This window comes from Zosterops lateralis (assembly GCF_965231275.1).
Source record: "Zosterops lateralis genome assembly, chromosome: Z".
Taxonomy (NCBI): domain Eukaryota; kingdom Metazoa; phylum Chordata; class Aves; order Passeriformes; family Zosteropidae; genus Zosterops; species Zosterops lateralis.
In genome coordinates this window covers 51,187,180-51,200,342 of record NC_139800.1, presented here as the reverse complement: position 1 = coordinate 51,200,342, position 13,163 = coordinate 51,187,180, and positions in this window count along the sequence as shown.

The window sequence follows — 13,163 nt, the reverse complement described above, 5'->3', positions numbered from 1 at the left end:
GTTTGTTTGGTCTGAGTTTTTGTTTTGTTTTGTTTTGTTTTTCCCAGTCTTTTGGAGTCAAGTTTTGGACTAAAACTGAATTTTAGTAAGAATGATGAAATTTTAACTTCCTCACCCTTACATGTAATAAAGTGATACAAAGTAACATGTTGTAGTTTGGTTTTTTCTCCTTCCTCATAAAAAACACTGAAAAGGAAACTTCTACTAAAAATCTTTAAATGTTTGATAAGATACTTTTCACATGGCTCTAATTATCATTGGTCTTAGGAGGAGCTGATTTCTTACACAAAGGAGTTATTGCTTTGATGTGTTGAGCTGGCATTACAGAGCATTTTACATTCATTCTTCATGGAATGGTCTCCCATTTATAACGAATACAAGATTAAATCTAACCTTTAATCTCTTTAGCAAAATTTGTGATTCTGGATAAAGCTTATTGAAAATGAAATGCAACAGAGTTGGCAATGAGAAAAAGATCATCGAGGGAAAATAATATTCAGTTAAATGTTATCTCTTTTGAACATTAATGGTAATGAATTTCTCATTGTTGTGTTTCTTATCTTGTTCTCCTCTTCCACACACCTTGTGCATGTTTCACACAGTGTTAAAGATTCCCTTATAACTTAAAACACAATTAATTAAAAAAAAAATCAGTAATAGCAGAGAAATTAATCTATGTGAAGAAATTTGAAATGTGTTAATTCAACAAAATATTCACAAGGTGAAAATGAACTCACTGTTCTTCAGAGCAGGAACTTCAGGGAAAATAAAAAAAAAAATAACAGCAAATAAAAAAATAATAAAAGCACAAGTTCCATGATCCTTTTGTAACAGCAGGAACTATGAGAAATTGAACACAAATAAAATGTGATCCGGCCTGCAAAGAGATAGCTACAGGCTGTTACTGTCATGTGTTCAGTGCTGCAAAACATACTTTCGGCAAGTTAGGATTTCCACTAAAGTAAGTCATCTGATCACCAGTGATGAATATAGCCACATAAATGCACTAATTAAAAATAAACTTAGTTTAAAAAACACCTTAGTTGACAAAAATAGCTTGAGCAAATGACTGGGACACTTATCACTGGAGGTCAATAATTTGGATGCTTTGCCTCAATGTAGTTATAGTGCTTTACATCAGCTGAGGACCTTGACTACAGTGATAGGTGTGAGTTGAACCATACTTCCCAGAATCCAAGCACTTGGGGAAAAACAATTTCTGGTAAAAATAATTCAGATATCTAAGAAGTTTAAAAATATATCTAAATTAGGGTTTTCCGTTATGGTACCAGAGTTTTATGTCTGAAGAAGCTCAAGGAAAATGCTTATAACTAAGTTTCATTGTCTCAGCATGAAACACCCAGATTATCAGCTGTTCAAACTGCTTAAACTGGCTTAAAGTATTTTCCTGGCTCAGGCCAATTTTAACTGGTATCCTTCTGTGTTTTTTCTTGAGCAGTGCTATCTCCTAGGATAAACCTCGCAAACAGATAATGTACTCTGTGACTTGAATTAAATCCTATGTAAAAAGATTTAGTTTTTCTGAGAATTTCTTGCCTTTACTCTGCCTAAATGTTAAAATTTTTGTTTATACATTTTACCTTTGTAATTATTTTTGCCTTCTGTTCCCTGTAATACTTAAAAAGCAATTATCCAATTGTGCATGTCAGCATACGTGTGCATGCATGTGTGTACATGCACGAGTCTGTCTCCCTGTAGCCAGTCTAACTAAGACAGGCAAATCCCCCTGAGAGAACAAAGACTGCAGCTCAACACAGAAGCACTAAACAAAAATCCATTTGCTTTAAACCACACTCAACCCCTTGCTAGAAGTGCACTATCTAGAAGGTTGTGATCATTATGTTCCATAAGTAACAAAAATCTGTTAGAATAGTCATACACAGAAGAAACCAGCAGCATCTTTCGATCTCATACCACACTCTTACCCTCCTGTACAGAACAGATGTGCTTCTTCATCCCTACTTACTGTGACCAGTCCAGATTTCCCATGAAGGTGTCCTGGGAAATGTATTATATTTGGTCTCACAAGTCTAAGGATTACTTTCTTCACAGATGTCTTTAAAATGTATGCAGAATGTACAGTTCTTACACAAAATATGCAATCATTTTAGTTTACATTCACTCTTTAGACAAATAAGAATAAGTTCACTTAATTTCTAATCTCTGTCTTGAAATGGGCTCTAACACCCAAACTCCTTGTTTGTCATTTTTTGAAATCCTGTGAAAAATCTGAGTTACCATTACAGCAGAGCAACCCCAAGGAAAAATTTCAATTCAAGGTTTTGTCTCAGATATTGTGATTTTTCATGCAAAATACAGATATTCTGGAATTAAAAATGGCCTTTTATGGAGAACAAAAGTAATAAAGAGATTGCTACACATTAATCTCTTCAGTCCCTTTCTAAATGGACACAGAAGAGGCATACTCATATGAGTGTGAATACTTAATACATAAACACTATTTATCTTCTAGGCACATGTAGAGTACTCTTAACATTGCAGAGACTGGCTGAATCAATAGTGTATTACAGGAGCAGTGCTGCTAGTAAAGATTATCTTTCTTACTAGGTCCTGTTGTCATTGTTACTAAGAAATTTTGAAAAGCTGTGGTGAATAGCAGGAGCTGAAATACAGCTCAAAGCTACTAGTACAGGGAAGATAATTGTCACAAGATCTAACTTCATCTTTGAACACCTGCAAGACCTGAATTATATAAGTAAATTCCTACTATCTGGAATTTCTTTTTTTCAGTTGGCTTTTCCACCTAAAATTTCACCCATTACTAGTGTAATAGGTGCATAACTCTCCCAGCTCTATGCAAACCACTGCATAGAAAGTGTGTGAAGAGACTACTATCATGGAAGACTCAAATTTTCAAGGGAAAACTGGGGAATTTCCACTATGCTCAAGCAAATTTAACCAAATTAAAACATTGCCTAAGTAATGTTTGAATAGCATATAAATTAAACTGTGAAAGACTCTAGTCACTCATTTTAATTGCTAAAATACATCAAGGGAGGTAAATTAGATGAAGAAGGACCCTTGGAAGGATGAGAATATCTCTCATGGGCAATACTGATAGCTAAGAATACAACAGTAATTGCTCTTAAACCTCTCAGAGGAACAAAGGTAAGATAGACATACAACAAATAAACTAATTTTGTGTGTATAGGATCTTAAACACGGCACAGATATGCACTACCTAAAATGGGTAAAATTACCTGTATTATAAACCTCAGTTTTACATTTCCATTCAGCTGGAGCAGAAGGCTGCAGCTCAAACACTGGTCTAATGATAGTCTAAGAAACAATAGTAATATTTTTTTTTAATTTGATGGATATCTCCAGTGGCAAAATCCAACTGATTCTATTATTACTAGCTAAAAAAGCTGCTGTGTAGACCTTTTTGTCTTTATAGCCATTCAGCTCCAGATTAAGATAAAAGGTAGTAGAAAGGCAATGAATCATGAAACCACTTCAAAAGATACAAGTAACCTAAAATGCAAAAATGCAGTAGTGGAGGTTAAACAGAAATTTCTAGAAATAGTTAACACAGGACATTTATTGCACAAGGCCAAACAGAAACAGGAGCTATAAAAAACCCTATTACTATTACTTTGAAGACTCTGCACAACATTGTATATGATTAATACTCATTATAGGATCACTTTGAAAAGAAACCATCACATAGATCTGTGGATTCAGCCACAAAGGAAAAACAATCAGCTATTACATTCAATGTGGTGATTAAACCTGGGTGGAAGAAGATCACCCTTGGTTATGCATTGGAAGAGCCTCCAACTTCAATAGAAGTGTCAGTCACTCATTGCAAGTTATAATTCAGCCGCATAAGAATACCCAGCCAAAGTGTTCTCTTATATATATAAATATATATATATATATATATATATTTTTTTTTTTTAATGTGAGTGTTGTGTCCATATTAAAAAAGTATGACTGATGACTGTACAGACAAATGTGGAAGTAAATATGCATCAGTCTGTAAAGTATTCTCATATTCTGCAGCATGGTTGCTGAAATCCATACCAAAACAAACTGTGTTTTTTTACATTTAAATGCAAATGCTAAGATCACAAGGAAAACTTATTGTCTACTGACTTGTGAAGAAATGATATTCATTACAAACAAGGCAGAAAAAATATAAATTATAAAGCTTGGATAGCTCACATTTGCAAAGCATTGCAATTCTGTCATATCATTTATAGCAGTAAGTAATCTGAATCATGACATCCACATCTGCTTTATGAGTTTCAGAGCCTATTTTGTCTAATTGCTTTTCTATACCTTACATCAGCTGTCCTAGCAGGATGGTTAAGAGCTCCAGCAGCTTTCAAGGCATTGTTTGAATAGCAGCCCTAAGCTTAAGAAAGCTTAAGTTGAATTTACCAAAAATCACATTACATGTATTTTACTTCTTCATAAGCAAGATATCGTAACAGGTTTTTTCAATTACCTTTGCATTTATGGAGACTCAGGAAAGATACTTGCTGCTTAACTTCAGAAATGCTGTATGGTGTAAGGGAATCATGGATTAAACATAACACAAGGCCCATACATTCCATGTGTGAATTGGATGAGTGTTTGGATACATGGCATGGCTGCGACATGGATGTGTTACTCAGAGCCCTTCCACAGCATACAAGAGTACCTGACAACATAGACATACCTTCATGAGAAGACTGGTATGCTTGGAGTTTATACAATTCCCACGATTGTGTCACTGTTCCAGACCTCCATCCTGTGGAGGACACCACTGCTGTAACCCATGTGGGAGTGCAGAATATTTACAGGATGAGCTACAGGAACAAGCCAGGAAAACAGTACAAGAGTGGAGAAAGCCTGTAGAGAACTGCAATGGGGTGTGACCAAGGGAAACTCCAGGCAATAAGTTGATCTGGTTGCTATGTTGGTCATGCCTACTTCAAGGCATGTTCTTACCCTACAACTCTTGCTAAAGATGTCTGGTCAGGACTGGGAAGATCATCATCTCTTCCCAAATCTGCTTCAGATTCACTGTGCAACAGCTGGAGCTTCTCTCATCAATCTGTGCACCAGGTTCATATACACACTTAGAGATTAAGTTTCCATAATGCATAGAGATTTTACAAAGGCAAATTCATGAGTAATTCTGAGACCATCAAATACTGCATTTATGAATTTTCTAGTAATCAAAACACAAGACTAGGGTTTCCATCTGCAGACTCAGTTAAGTATAAGAACTGTGATACACCTCATTTAGGTAACTGCAAAGAAAATGAAAGCATCCAAGGCCTTGAAGAGTGTATCTCTATTGCTTATATGCTTTTTTTGTTTTTGCATGCAATGGCTTTCAAGTTTAAAGGCTGCAAACAAGAAGTAGCATGTCATTTAATATGGGATAAATTTATACTGTTGAAACAAAATTTTCATTGTTTCTGAGATACTGTCTCATCTCATGCTTTCCCATCTCTCAGAGGAATATTTGCTTTTGCCAGGAGTCAAAACAGAAAGACAAAAAATGAGGAGACTAGACCATATACAGTATATCAGAAGAGATTACTTGCACAACACAGGAGTCACCAAGTTAAGCGATTGGAATTGTCAGCCCCTCATCACCAGAAGAACCTTCAGCAGAATGGCAACTGGTAGTCAAGCATCCTGTGTGAATTAAATTGCTTTATGGATAGACAGCACATAGGCCAGTTGGGAAGGCTTAAATGTGAGACCAAAGCTAAAAGCCGTAAGGTGAAAGGGACAGTAATCAACTCAAATTCTTCTGTGAACTTTATGCTATCCTTAACTACCACTGAGATATGCGTAATTAATTATCTGGCCCACGTAAATGTCTCAGAAAAATATGGATGAAATGTAGCACTACTCTTCTGGAACTCTCCTAGACAGTTCATCCTTTCCTAGTCACTCTTCAGCTCTTATGTTTGAGACACTATTCTAATTTCCATTTTCAATATGCAGTTGCATATATTGAAATATATTGAAAATGCAAGACAAGTATTGAACTTAAGAATTATGTAGGTAGATTACCTCTTAGGCAAAGTAGGTTCCATATCTGGAATCAACAGAGAATCCTACACTGCAAGATGCAGTGAAGTTTCATGTTGTTGTTGCTGTAAGCCATGACAAACTTCTTTAGTACTTAAAACTAATACAGTTTTAAATAACTACAATAAGAAACTACTTAAAACTGTACTAGTTTTAAGTAGTTTCTTATTGTAGTTACTGCTTGTTTACTCAAGATCTCCCTTCCAAACCCCTTTTAGATAGTGAGAAATACCAACAATATGGGCCCCAGACTGTCTAATTTGTTCTCTACCCTGAAATGTGGACTGTTCAACAGAAAAGGCATTCAATGTGTTCTGTCACTGGCTTGGTTTTATGAAACAAATTGAAAATAATTTGAAAATTAAACCTTGACCTTCCCTTCTCACCCTCTGCCTCTTCTCCTTTTCTACTGACTGGAAATGGGTGCAAATTGAAACTTTACTTTAAAACTCCAAATACTACATTTGAAATGCATAAATATCTCAGAATACTTTTTGTGTTAGCTCTTAACTAGATTTTCGCATGTCTTTGGTGATGTCAAGCCAAGTTGTATACAATATCCTGTGGAAAAATTCTCATGTAGAAAGAAAAAGTTTTTGCACTCAGTCATCATTTATTAAAACCCTTTCTGAAACAAGTATAGAAACTTCACATCTACTACAGAGCTTGCCACCTTATCATTTAATGATACAGATAATACAATTCATAATATGTCACGGATGTACTTCAGGATGAAAAACTGTAGCATCAGACCCCCTATGCTTTCATGTGGTTTAGATTTTTAAAAAGAAAAAAAAAGAGAGAAGACAAGAGAAGAAGAAGAAGAAGAAGAAGAAGAAGAAGAAGAAGAAGAAAAAGAAAAAGAAAAAGAAGAAAAAGAAAAAGAAAAAGAAAAAGAAAAAGAAAAAGAAAAAGAAAAAGAAAAAGAAAAAGAAAAAGAAAAAGAAAAAAAAAAAAAAAAGAAGAAGAAGAAAAAAAAAACTACTAGAGGTCACTCTCTGGGAAAAAGAGGAGTTTTTATGATTTTTCTCCCCCTCTTTTAATTTATATTTTTAAATCCAAGTGGGGGGTTGATCCTTTTGCACTGGAAAAATACTAACATGAAAAAAACTCACTGCAGTATTCTACTATTTATAGTCAGAAGGAGTTCACACAGGAAAAAATGCTTATGAAATCTGAATGTATTTTCCTAAGCTTTGGATAAATTAAAAATATATTCAAAGCAAACACACCCTGGAGGTTGAGAGACATAATTTCCAATGACTTGCAGTGTTCTGATATCTGGTTATTCAAGCCTGGAACATGGAGAAGAGGAAGGGAGAAAGTGGCAACACCCAGAACTTAAATCTTCTTTGTTAAACTAAACTGAACAAACCAATATATTGTACAAACATTTTATGGGGTTTTTATGTGTAAACTAAAAGCACTAGAAATTATTTCTCCCACTTAACACAGAAATCAATCAATTGCAAACAGTTTATTGCAAAGGCAAGGAAGGTACTTCAAAAACAGTTTGATTCAGATGGCTTTATGGTGGTGCAACCTCCAAATAAAACAAACTGTGGTTTATCTATTGTTGTCAGACATGGACACAATGCAGGCTAATCTCCTCAGTTAGTAAATAGACTGTTCTTCATGATGTTCTTACCAAACCACACACTAATAATTATTATCTATTATGTCACCAAAGTCTGTTTCCCAGCAACAAGTAATACTTGCCTCCAGAATAGTAGCCCTACATTTGCTGATAAAGATTGCACTCCTCTGACAGATGGAATTTTTCTAAGAAAATTATTTTTCTTCCTCTTTACACTATTTATGAACCCTTCCTTTGTCCTAAGTAGGCATTTATTAGGCATCAAAGACAAAGCTGTAAACAAGCCAGAGAACACCAGAAATTGGATCCTGCAGATTTTGTCCATGGCATCTGTAAAGTCTGATTGAAGACCATACAAATAGCTAAGGCAGCATATAGGTAAAAAGCATATAGGAATCTGTAGATTTTACCCTTCTTCCCTGCACCTTGTATTTCTCTGCCCCCAAACACAGTGAAATAACTTAATAGAATGGTCAGAGAAAATACAACAGTTTCACTGCTTTGGTGGGCTTTTTTTTTACTTTTTCATTAGGATAAAAGAAACACTTTCTTTAAAATTTGTGTTTATCGAAATCAAGTGTGAATCAAATATCTGCACATTAAGCCACGTGTGAAAATCATTAACCCTTTGTGTCTGTTTTTAGGTACAGTGAAGGAAAATAGAGCTCTCCAAGTGGAAGAACATAAAGGAATTACTCCAAATCATTTTATCCAAATGCAATTCAGAATTCAGCTCTATTAATCTTCACTTTTAAAGTCACAACAACATGCAAAACATGTTATAAGACAGTACCTCTTTATCAACACATTTTCAGTCTCAGAAGACAAACAACCAGAAAAGAGACAGTGTTCTTCGGCTAAAAACTTTTGGATGGAGTATTTATTTGAGTATAGCATGAGATAACAAAGCCACCTTTTTCCTAAATCAAGTTTTTCCTAAAAATACATGGCTTTGAATGTGGAACATTTGAAAGAAAAACCTGAGAGGGATATAGGAAAAAAGTGCACGTTAATTATGCTACACATATTTAACTGAAACTGAATGTCAAAACTTTTGTAAGCACTGCTTTATAACCAGATACTCATGGCCTGATATAAAAACTAATAATAAGATAATCTATCAGTGTATAGAAAGTAATAAGAAAGTCTAGACCATTATTTGCAGTGTCTGTGCAAGAATTTCAGGCCAGAGTTTTATTAGATACTGCAGGTTTTAGCAGTAATCTAAGTTTGAAGTACATCTGTTTATTGACAAATTTGCCAGTGGATCACCTAGCTATCATTCCCTCTCACATGCAAATTTAGGAAGGATGTGATTTTCAAGCTTCAATGAAAGAGATCAAAAGGGGTCAATAAGCAGAAGTGATTGTTTAGAAAAAGCCTTTTTTAAATCTAGATACAGAATAAGTGAGTACTGTTATACATGTGTTACGTGCCACTTTTTTTTTTGTGTTGACATTTCCCACTTTTTTTTCATATCTATACAGATATTTTACTGAATAACATTTGTTGCTTCGCGTATCTGTCTCTCAGGTCAGCTCAGCGTCGGCTGGGCCACCCTGCTAGCTCTGATACATCCAACAGTACCTTTGCGTGGGTCTTTTGCTCCGCAGTGCTTTTGCCTTAGCTGTCTCGGCCGTGGTTCGAAAGAGGGGACACTCCAGGCTCAGGGAGAAAGGTTTTATTCGGGTAACTCAGGGGCAGCCCCTGGTTCCAGGCCTGTGCCTCTGGGGAGTGACCCCCGGCCTCAGTTACAGGGGGTTTTTCTTCCCCCAAAATCTCGGGGGTGGACACAAGTTACAAGACCAATGAAACAAAGCCAGGTGGGTAAGGCCAAAATGCAATACACAACATTAACAAATCAGGTGGATTTGGGATGGAGTCCTAGGAGACCCACCAATCACTGTCAGACACCTCTCCTGAAGGTCTGGGGTCTGGGGGATGATGGACATGTGGGGGAGAAGTACAATGGGATGGGGGAAAATACAATAGGATGATCAAAACCCAGGGCAGAGGATTAGAGTTGTCTTGGCAACTCTTATCAACCTCTGATAAGCACAATCCAAGACAGGAACTTTACCTGGCTAGGGTTAAAGTCCAAATCACATCAAACCTACAACTAAGAAACCTATGATAACATTTCAGCACCCCCACAAACATTTGATACTTATTTCCAGTAGATTTTAGATCTTCTCATATGTTTCAGAAAAAAAAAATAAAATCTGTCAGAATTATAAAAATGTGTTTGAATTAAGCTCCCAAACTGTATTACAGATACTTTCATTGTTGCTGAAACTAGGACCTGCTGCAGAGTCCTGTGACCAGAGGAAGATGCAGGAAGTTCCCAACCTTAAATTTTTGTTAGAATTAAAGTTAAAAATGAGCATCCCCAAATTCCTGTATACTATAGACTTTGAAGAACTAGATCAAAGAGGGGAAAAAACCCAAGGGAAAAGAAAATAACAACAAACAATCCCTATGAGAGTAATCTTCTCACTTCTCAGTAGAAAACATAAATCAACATGTAACTACCCAATAAAGAACAGCTAACTGAGTGATAGTTGCATGCAAGCATAGTTTACAGGGGAACAGCACCCACATTGCTAATTTGCCTTGTGAATGCTTATCATTAAGAGCTGATTTGAGACTTTCTGCCCAGGAGCATTCTGTAGTTGTTACTAATAAATGAACGGATTTTGAATTAATGTCTCTGAGACTGAAAAGCACCCAAGGGAATCTGACCTAGCAATGCTAAAACCAAAGCCATGGAAATGTGTGAATAACAGTGCATGCATACAGCTGGTGGCCAGTCACTGAGAGTGTGCCTAGAGATCACTGTTGGGCCCAGTCCTGTTTAATATCTTTATTGATGGTCTGGATTATGGGATCAAGTGTACCATTAGCAAATTTGCAAGTGGCACCAAGTTGGGGAGAAGTGTCAATCTACTCAAAGGTAAGGAAGCTCTGCAGAGAGACCTGGGACTGGCTGGATAGATGGTTCAATCCAACAATATGAGGTGTAAGAAGGCCTGGAGCCAGGTCCTGCACTTTGGCCACAATAATCCCCTGCAGGTGGGACAGTGTGGCTGGACAGTGCCCAGGCAGAAAGGGACATGGGGGTACTGGTGACAGCAGCTGAACATGAGCCAGCAGTGTGCTCTGGTGGCCAAGAAAGCCAAAGGCATCCTGGCCTGTATTAGGAATAGTGTGGCCAGCAGGAGCAGGGAGGTCGTTCTTCTCCTGTACTCAGCACTGGTGAGGCTGCACCTTGAGTACTCTGTGTCCAGAAGAAAATTACTTACCAGCCAGTAAGTAATGCCTTCAGCATGCTATTGCTGGATAAAGTTCAATTGTTTTGAAAATCTGCTTATTTGCCTTTCTTGTTTTCTCTTTGTCTGAGTACATTTTTCTCTTCATATTTCTTCAGTGATGTTTTGAATTATGTTATTGTTTTAAAACACACTTCAACAAAAGGTAATACACCATCTGCCAAAAGCTCTTGTTTCTGTAATTTGGTTTACAACTGTATAGCACCATGCTGAGAGGGGACTCTTTCCTGTTCCTAGAAGTGTTTGTTCCTCTTGCAAAATTGCAGTCTCTTAGATAGTTATTGACTGTTTTTCCTTCCAGATGATGTGCATGCAACACCTCTTCTTTTTTTTCCTTTTCTTTCTTACTTACAGACCACTTCTTTCATCGCCTTTTTAACTTGTTAACTTGCACAGGCCAGTGTACAAATTGCTTCCTCCCTATTTTTCTCTATCTTGTACTGAAGGTGACCGTTTTCTGTCATACAGAAACACTTTGTACTTTCTTTAGCAAATGTCATCCATGGATTTTGAAGCATTTCTTCACTTAATATTTTTCTGTGAATGGCACCCAAAGCCTTTTCAATTCTCTTCCACTTCTGATGTGGATGTCTTTTAAAGAAATAAAGAAAATGTGCAAATTGGAAAGTTTAAAGATTTCTTCATTTCAGGTTGAGAACAATTCATTGATAGTTTTCTCAACCATAGTTTTTCACCCAGTCCATCAATTTTACAGCATTTTCATTCAGATGATGCATTTTCATGTTAGATGAAATTTTTAAGTGAGTCAATAATATATGTATCTCATCAAATATTTTTCTCTTATTAGTTAAATCAGCTATTCTGGAAGAGAAGAAAACAGTTCGGTTACATAGGATTTATCTTGACAAATTCATGCTGTAGGTTTCTTGTCACCTCAGTATTCTCCAGATTTATGTCAAAAGAAGAAAGACTGTTAATATTGCCAATATTGCCAGTATCAGATTTTGGATTCATTCTTTGAGTGAACTCTCTCCGATAGCTCTCCTTGGTCCATACTGTTCTCATCACTAGCTTACATTCCCCATTTCATGGGACTAGCTTATATATCTGCAGTTTACTGATTTAAATTACATAATGTTATGATTCTGTACCTTAAAAAGAAGGGTAATATACTTTTTAGTTCCTTATGAATGTTTGATAAGACCTAAAAAAATGTTATTATAATGAATTCAAGGTTTTCCTTTAAAACTACAAATGTAATACTTACTCTAGAGGACAGAATAAATCACTCAAAAAGGAGATTTTTGGGGAGCTTTTTGTTTATTTGCTGTTTGATTAATAAAACAAGACCTGGTATTTGCACTTAAATTATTTCTGTGACAGAGTTTAGCATTACACAGTGAGAGGCATTTGACAAGGTGCAGCTCAGGGTGCCAGCATACCACCCATTAATTTTCTCTGTCTTACCAAGACAGCAATGCTTCTTGTGCAATCATAAACTTAAAATGTAAGAATTGTTTAAGAACAGACTCACTGTAGAAAGTTTCATTCTTCTGCTGTGTTTTTATTCACCTTTTCTATGAGCAAAGATGAAATGGTAGAAACCAGATTTATACACAAGCATGCACATGTTTCCAATGATGATTTTCTTTTAGCATGACTTGTCCATGACTTCTTCGCTTCTCTCCCTGTTAGTATAGTACAGTAGATAATTTTTTTTTAATACCTCTTTCTTACTATTAAAAATAAACAACACTGCATGCATGACATTATTCCAACTAGTCTACCACCTGCAGTACCATTTGCAGCACCTGAGAAACATTGGATGGTTGAATGTAACAGAGACAATTAATTGAATGTTGAAAGATTTAACACCTGCCTTCTAGATACTGCAGTTGCTGATGGCATTTGACAGTATGTAGGTAATTTGAACTCATTAAGCACAATTGTTGGTATCACACACGTCTCTGGACATCTAGCTGCCACATCACCAGAACTGGTCCTCATTGGGGCAGAAAGCATCTTCATCACATAGACATGAAGCACAAAGGTAGCATCCTAATCAGTCCTTTTGTTGTGTGACTATTATTGTCATCTTTACTTGAGTAAATCAAGATTCACACAGAGTAAAATCCTTACCATTTGTGTGGGATCTTCTATTCTGTAAGCAGCTTGAACAGCCAGTAGTATTAAAG